This window comes from Vulpes vulpes, chromosome 6 (genome assembly GCF_048418805.1).
Source record: "Vulpes vulpes isolate BD-2025 chromosome 6, VulVul3, whole genome shotgun sequence".
Classification (NCBI taxonomy): Eukaryota; Metazoa; Chordata; class Mammalia; order Carnivora; family Canidae; genus Vulpes; species Vulpes vulpes.
In genome coordinates, this window is record NC_132785.1 from 104,484,622 (window position 1) to 104,490,911 (window position 6,290).

General features: G+C 36.3%; 1 pseudogene; it reads right to left on the reverse strand.

The window, feature by feature from the left end:
- Nucleotides 1-2,999: 2,999 nt before the first annotated feature.
- LOC112927224 (V-type proton ATPase subunit e 1 pseudogene) lies at nucleotides 3,000-3,733 on the reverse strand (annotated as a pseudogene).
- Between the last annotated feature and the right edge of the window lie 2,557 nt (nucleotides 3,734-6,290).

Sequence of the window (6,290 nt, forward strand, 5' to 3'; positions counted from 1 at the left end):
TGAATAAATAAATAAAATATTTTTAAAATAATAATTCTTACCTATTTAATAATAATAGCTACCATCTGCCAAGTACTTTCTGTATGCCATTGTTCTAAACATAATTAACTCACATCAACTCTGCTACATTGCTACCATTATCCCTATTTTCCACATTAGGAAACTGAGCCACCAAATAGTTAAATAATTTCCCCAAGATAATACATGTATATTTAATTTGTGTAGAATGTAATGTTCCTCACTATGGTTCCTCATTATTTCCCTGTGACAGAAAAGAGCTTATTTACAGAGGATCTGGGGATGAGTGTGCAGGTTTGTGCGAGCTGGGGAAAAGCTAACTTGCTGCACATATGAAAGTAATGAGTTTGGTTGGGGGGCAGAGAGAAGGAAAGGAGTTGGGAGGGTACTGCTTAAGAGCAAGAGAAGATCCAGAAACAAAAAAAAAGGATCCATCAAAGCTGGGTCCTACATAGGGAAATGGCCAAGTGAAAAAAGGATGGGGTGCCCATCATGGATTTTGTGGAAAAGAGAAATTTAATGGGGGATTTCTCTCTTCTCTATGAAATCTTCAGTAAATTCAGTAAATTTTACATAGATTACTAATACTCAGTGTCAGAAAGCTGAGTTTTCCCTACTATAGGGAAAACTCAAGGACAATGATAGAACATAACCAATCAACTGAATTGTAAATTGAAATGATTACATGAAAACATCAAGGTCTTAAATTGATACATTCATTCCTTAACAGGAAAGACATAAGTTCAGTTCATAAAGCACTGTCTTTGGAGTTGTGGAGAGAAGAAAGATCAGGCAAGATACTTAAAAGGAAACATTCCCTGTAACTAATAATGTCATTCCTATAACTAATAACCCTTTGTCATTCCTATAACTAATAATCCTTTGAGTGCCAAACTCATTTATAATAGTTTTTAGTGGATTCCTTATAAGGTACTCCATATAAGATCATGTCATCTACAAAGATTGATGGTTTTCCTTCTTCCTTTCCAATCTGGATGCTCATTTTCTTTTGTTCCCTCCTAATTGTCCTGGCTAAAAACCTCCAAGTTCAATGTCAAAGCAGTGGTGAAAGCAGACATTTTTTTTAAAAAAGATTTTATTTATCTATTCATGAGAAACACAGAGAGAGAGAGAGGCAGAGACACAAGCAGAAGGAGAAGTAGATTCCCCATGGGAACCCAGATGTGGGACACAATCCCAGGACCCCAGGATCATGACCCGAGCCAAAGGCAGACGCTCGTCCACTGAACCACCAGGTGCCCCGAGAGCAGACATTCTTGCCTTCTTTCTGAGTTTAGGAAGAAAGCACTCATTCTTTGCCTTTTAAGTATGTTAGCTGTGAGGTGTTTCTGTTGGTAACTTGTCAAGTTGAACATGTTTCTTCCTATTCCTACTTTGTTGAGTGCTTTCATCGTGAAGAGGCGTTGAATTCTGACAAGTATTTTTCTGCATCTTGATATGAGTATGTGGTTTTTATCTTAATTCTATTGATGGAATATATTATATAATAATTTTTGAATGTTAAATCAGTCTTGCATTCCTGAGGTAAATCTCACTTGATCGTGATGTATAACCTTCTCTATACATTACTGGATTTAGCTTATTAGTATTTTGTTGAGGATTTTTGGATCTATATTCATAGGAGATATTAATCCTTAACTTTCTTGTTGTTTTTCCTAGTTTTTGTATCAGGATAATACTAGCCTGATGGAATGAGTTGGGAAGGGTTTCAATCTTTTCTACTTTTTTGGAAAAGTCTGTAAAGAATGATATTAATTCTTCTTTTGAATATTTGGTAGAATTCACAATGAAGCCATCTGGGTCCAGGCTTTTTTCTTTGTGGGTATATTTTTCTTAACACCGATTCAATTTCTTGTTATAGGTCTATTATTCAGATTTATATTTTTTCTTGAATCAGTTTTGGTAGTTCTAGGAATTTGTTTATTTAACCTAAATTACCTAATTTATTGGCACAGAATTGTTTATAGCATTCCCCTATAGTTTTTTTTATTTTAATTACTATAAGTTTGCTAGTAATGTCCCTTTTCATTCCTGATTTTAATAATTTGTCGTTTCTTTTTATTTTAGTCAATCTAGTTAAAGACTTGTCAAGTTGCTGACCTTTTTAAAAAAAAAAGAACCTTTGGTTTCACTGATTTCCCTCTTGTGTTTCTGTTCTCCTTCATTTACTTCGTTCTAATCTTTATTTACTTTCTTCTGTTTACTTTAGGTTTTGTTCTTTTTTTTTCAAGTGCATTAAGGTGAAAGGTTAAGCCACTAAATTTGAGAGGTTTTTTTTTTTAAGATTTTTTAAGTTTATTTATTCATGAGAGACACAGAGAGAGAGGCACAGATATAGGCAAGGGAGAAGCAGGCTCCCTGTTGGGGAGCCTGATGCGGGACTCAATCCCAAGACCGTGAGCCAAAGGCAGATGCTCAACCACTAAGCCATCCAGGTGCCCTTGAGATCTTTCCTTGATATAGGTATTTATAACTACACATTTTCAACTAGCTACTGTTTTGATGCATCCCATAGTTTTGGTCTGTTGTATCTTCATTTTGATTCATCTCAAAGTATTTATTATACTTTCAATTTCTTCTCTGACCAGTTGGATACTCAATTACATTTTCACATACTTGTAAATTTCCAAAATTTCCTCTATAGTTGATTTTTTTTTAGATTTTTATTTTTTTAATTTTATTTTCCACAGAAAGCTGAAAAAATAATTTATTCCAGTAGATGGCAGAAATAAGAAAGACATCCTGAAAATATACTTTGGTGTAATTCTGTTGGGACAGATATTCCCTCTGAACATGCTCTCCTACTGACTGCCTTATCTTGTGACAGTTTTTAAACACTTTGCTGATTCCCATGCTGTGACCAGGCAGGAGTCATCTTCAAATTCACAGGTTCCCTAGGGGTGGTGGAAGGGGAGGAGGGCGGGAGGGTGGGGGTGAAAGGGTGACGGGCACTGGGAGGGGGGCACTTGACAGGAAGAGCACTGGGTGTTATTCTGTATGTTGGTAAATTGAACACCAATAAAAAATAAATTTATTTAAAAAAAATTCACAGGTTCCAAGGAGAGAGCAATGTATTTTTCAGAAAAATAGCACCCTCTATCTCAGAAGAGTGTATAAACATTTTATGGAGTCAGCACAGTTTAGGTTAAGTAGGCACATAATTCATCAAAATGTAAAAAAAGGCAACAGGAAAAAATACTGCATTGTAGAATAAGATATTCAAATATGGTGTGAATGTTTAAGGCAGCTGATGGCCAAAATAGGCAAGTCAAAGAAGGCGGTCTGGGTTTGGAGTTGATTTTGCATCTAGAGGAATTCTCTTCGTGACCTCAATGGCTGAGCGCTGGAGAGCAGGTCTTCCTCCTCAAGGCCAGTGATACTTGAGGTACCAGATGGTTTCATTTTTCAACTGTGGTCCAAAGAGAGGGTTGAGTTGGGCCAGAATTGCAATGAGCCAAAAGAGATAGCAGCAAACTGAACAGGTTACCAACGTGGTGATGATAACTCCCCGGTTGGGACCCTTAGGGATAAACCAGGGCACGCAGAAGCCGACAAAGCCCCAGAACACGCTCATCACGATGAGAGGCACCGTGAGGCTGTTGTACGCAGTGGCTGCCGCGGAGCTGCGAACCCCTGCCCAGCCGCCTCTCTTCGGTCCCACCGGAAGTTTCCTAAAGATTTTATTTTTATTTATTTATGAGAGAGAGAGAGAGAGAGGGAGAGAGAAAGAGAAAGAGAGAGAGAGAGGCAGAGACACAGGCAGAGGGAGAAGCAGGCTCCATGCAGGGAGCCTGACGTGGGACCGATCCCAGGACTCCAGGATCATGCCCTGGGCGGAAGGCGGGTGCCAAACCGCTGAGCCACTCAGGGATCCTCTATAATTGATTTCTTACAGTCCTAAAACATGTTTGAGATTAATATGATTGAAGTCCTTTTAAATTTATTGAGGTTTGTTTTATGGTCTAGCATAAGGTGTATCTTAAAAAATGTTCCATGTTCAGTTGAGAAGAATGTGTTTTCTGCTGTTGTTGGGCAGAGTAACCCACAGATGTCAGGTCTAGTTGGCTGACAGTATTGTTCAAGTTTTCTGTTTAAGTAGACAATCTGCTACTTGTTAAAACTGAGGTTCTGAAGTCTCCCATACTATTGTAAAATTGCCTTTTTCTAAGTTTTTGCTTCTTGTATTATTGGGCTGTATTGTTATGTTTTGCATAACAAAGTTGCATATGTTTTATAAGTTATGTTTTTTTGACTATTGACCATTTATCATTATAAAATGTTCCACTTTGTCTCTTGTAACAATTTTTTGCCTCAAAGTATACTTTCTCTGATATTAGAAGCCGAAGCAGCTCTCTTTGGTTACTATTTGCATGGCATCAATTTTTCTACCCTTATGCTTTCAACTTAGTGTGTTTGAATCTTATAGACAGCATAGGGTTGGATTGTGGTTTTTATCCATTCTGTCAATCTCTGCCTTTTAATTAGTGAATATAATTCTTTTATATATTTAATTCAAACTGATAAGTAGGACTTCCATCTGCTATTTTTACTATTTTCTACATGTGTTTTGTAGTGTTCTCTAATCCTTAACTACCTTATTTTGTATTAGGCAGGTATTTTCTAGTGTAACATTTAATTCCTTTAATGATTTTTAACTACATTTTTGAGTGACTTTCTTAAAGTTTACCCTAGGGCTTACAACATACACATTACTTAACAGAATCTACTTCAGAATCATACTGATTTAATATCAATAAGATATAGAAACTTGGCTTAATCCTTCCCTACTTTTTTGTGTTATTGTTATACATATTACATCTATGCATGTCATAAACCCAATAAACCTTTTATAATTACTGATTTATGCTCTTCGATGTGTTTTTAAAAAGTTTTTTTTTTTTTTTAGATTTATTTATTGAGAGACAATATGTGTCCTCACATGTGTGGGGTTGGGGGCACATGGCAGAGGGAGTGTGAGAGAATCTCCAGCATACTCCTGGCCGAGCAGAGCCTGAGGCTAGGCTTGATCTCATAACCGTGAGATCATGAACTGAGCTGAAATCAAGAGTTGGATCCTTAACCAACTGAGTCACCCAGGCATTCCTAAAGAAGTTGTTTTTTTAATTATTTAAAAATTTAAATATCAACCTTCTTAAGTTTGGTTCTCTTCTTTGCTTCCTATGGATTCAATTATCATCTGGTGTCATTTCCCTGCCCCAATAAAACTTCATTACCACCTCCTTTTTTTGCTCTATTATTACTCTATTATATTATTACTCTATTATATTATATATTATATATTACATTTCTATATGTAGACCTCAAAATACAGTTTATAGAAAGTGTTTTGTATGTTCTTAAATGAATTAAGGGAAAAATTGTAATTGTACTTAAAAAAATAACTACCTAAATATCTTTATTAGTGCTCCTTATCTTATGTATTTAAATTACTGTCTGGTATCATTTCCCTCTTGTTCTCTTTCCTCAATCATGCCCACTCTATTGATGACTCTATCAAAAGCATTTCTGTTATACTGTTTCTGAAATCTAGAATTTCCCTTTGATTCTTAAAATTTCCATCTCTCTGCTTACTTTATCCATCTACTCTTACATTTGTGTACTTTTTCCATTAGAGCTCTAAACATATAAATTATAGTTATTTTAAATTCTTAGTCTGGTAAGTCCAACTTCTCTTCCACTTCCCAGATTCCATGAGTCTGATTTTGATGCTTGGTTTTTCCAAGCTGTGCTTTTTATATTTTAGCATGCCTTGTAGTTTCTTTGTTCAAAGTGGGACATGATACCCAGTTGGATTGGGTAAAAGAAACTCCAATGAATAACCTTTAGTAATGTGGTAGTAATAGAATGTGGTAGATATGGTAGTAATGTGAAGGGGGGAGGAAACATTCTATAGTCTTATGATTAGGTCTTGTAGTCTTGTAGTGATCGTGGTCCTACATGACTTTCACTACTACCTCTCAGTCTTCCTCCCCTCACCCCCACTCCATTTAGGTGAAACAAGAGGCTAGAAGGGACTCAAGTTGGGTATTTCCCCTGCCCCAGAGTTGGTTAAACTTTGGTAAAATCCAGTGTGATTAGTCTATAGTAAAAGCTTCCTTGGATGACAGGCTTTTGGTTAAGAAGAACAAAATTTAGGAGACATTTTGGAATGGTTAATTTTTCCTCCCTCTGCTGACACCATAAGATTTTTCTTTAATATTCACAGTGAGAACCTGGTGGGACTCTGGGAA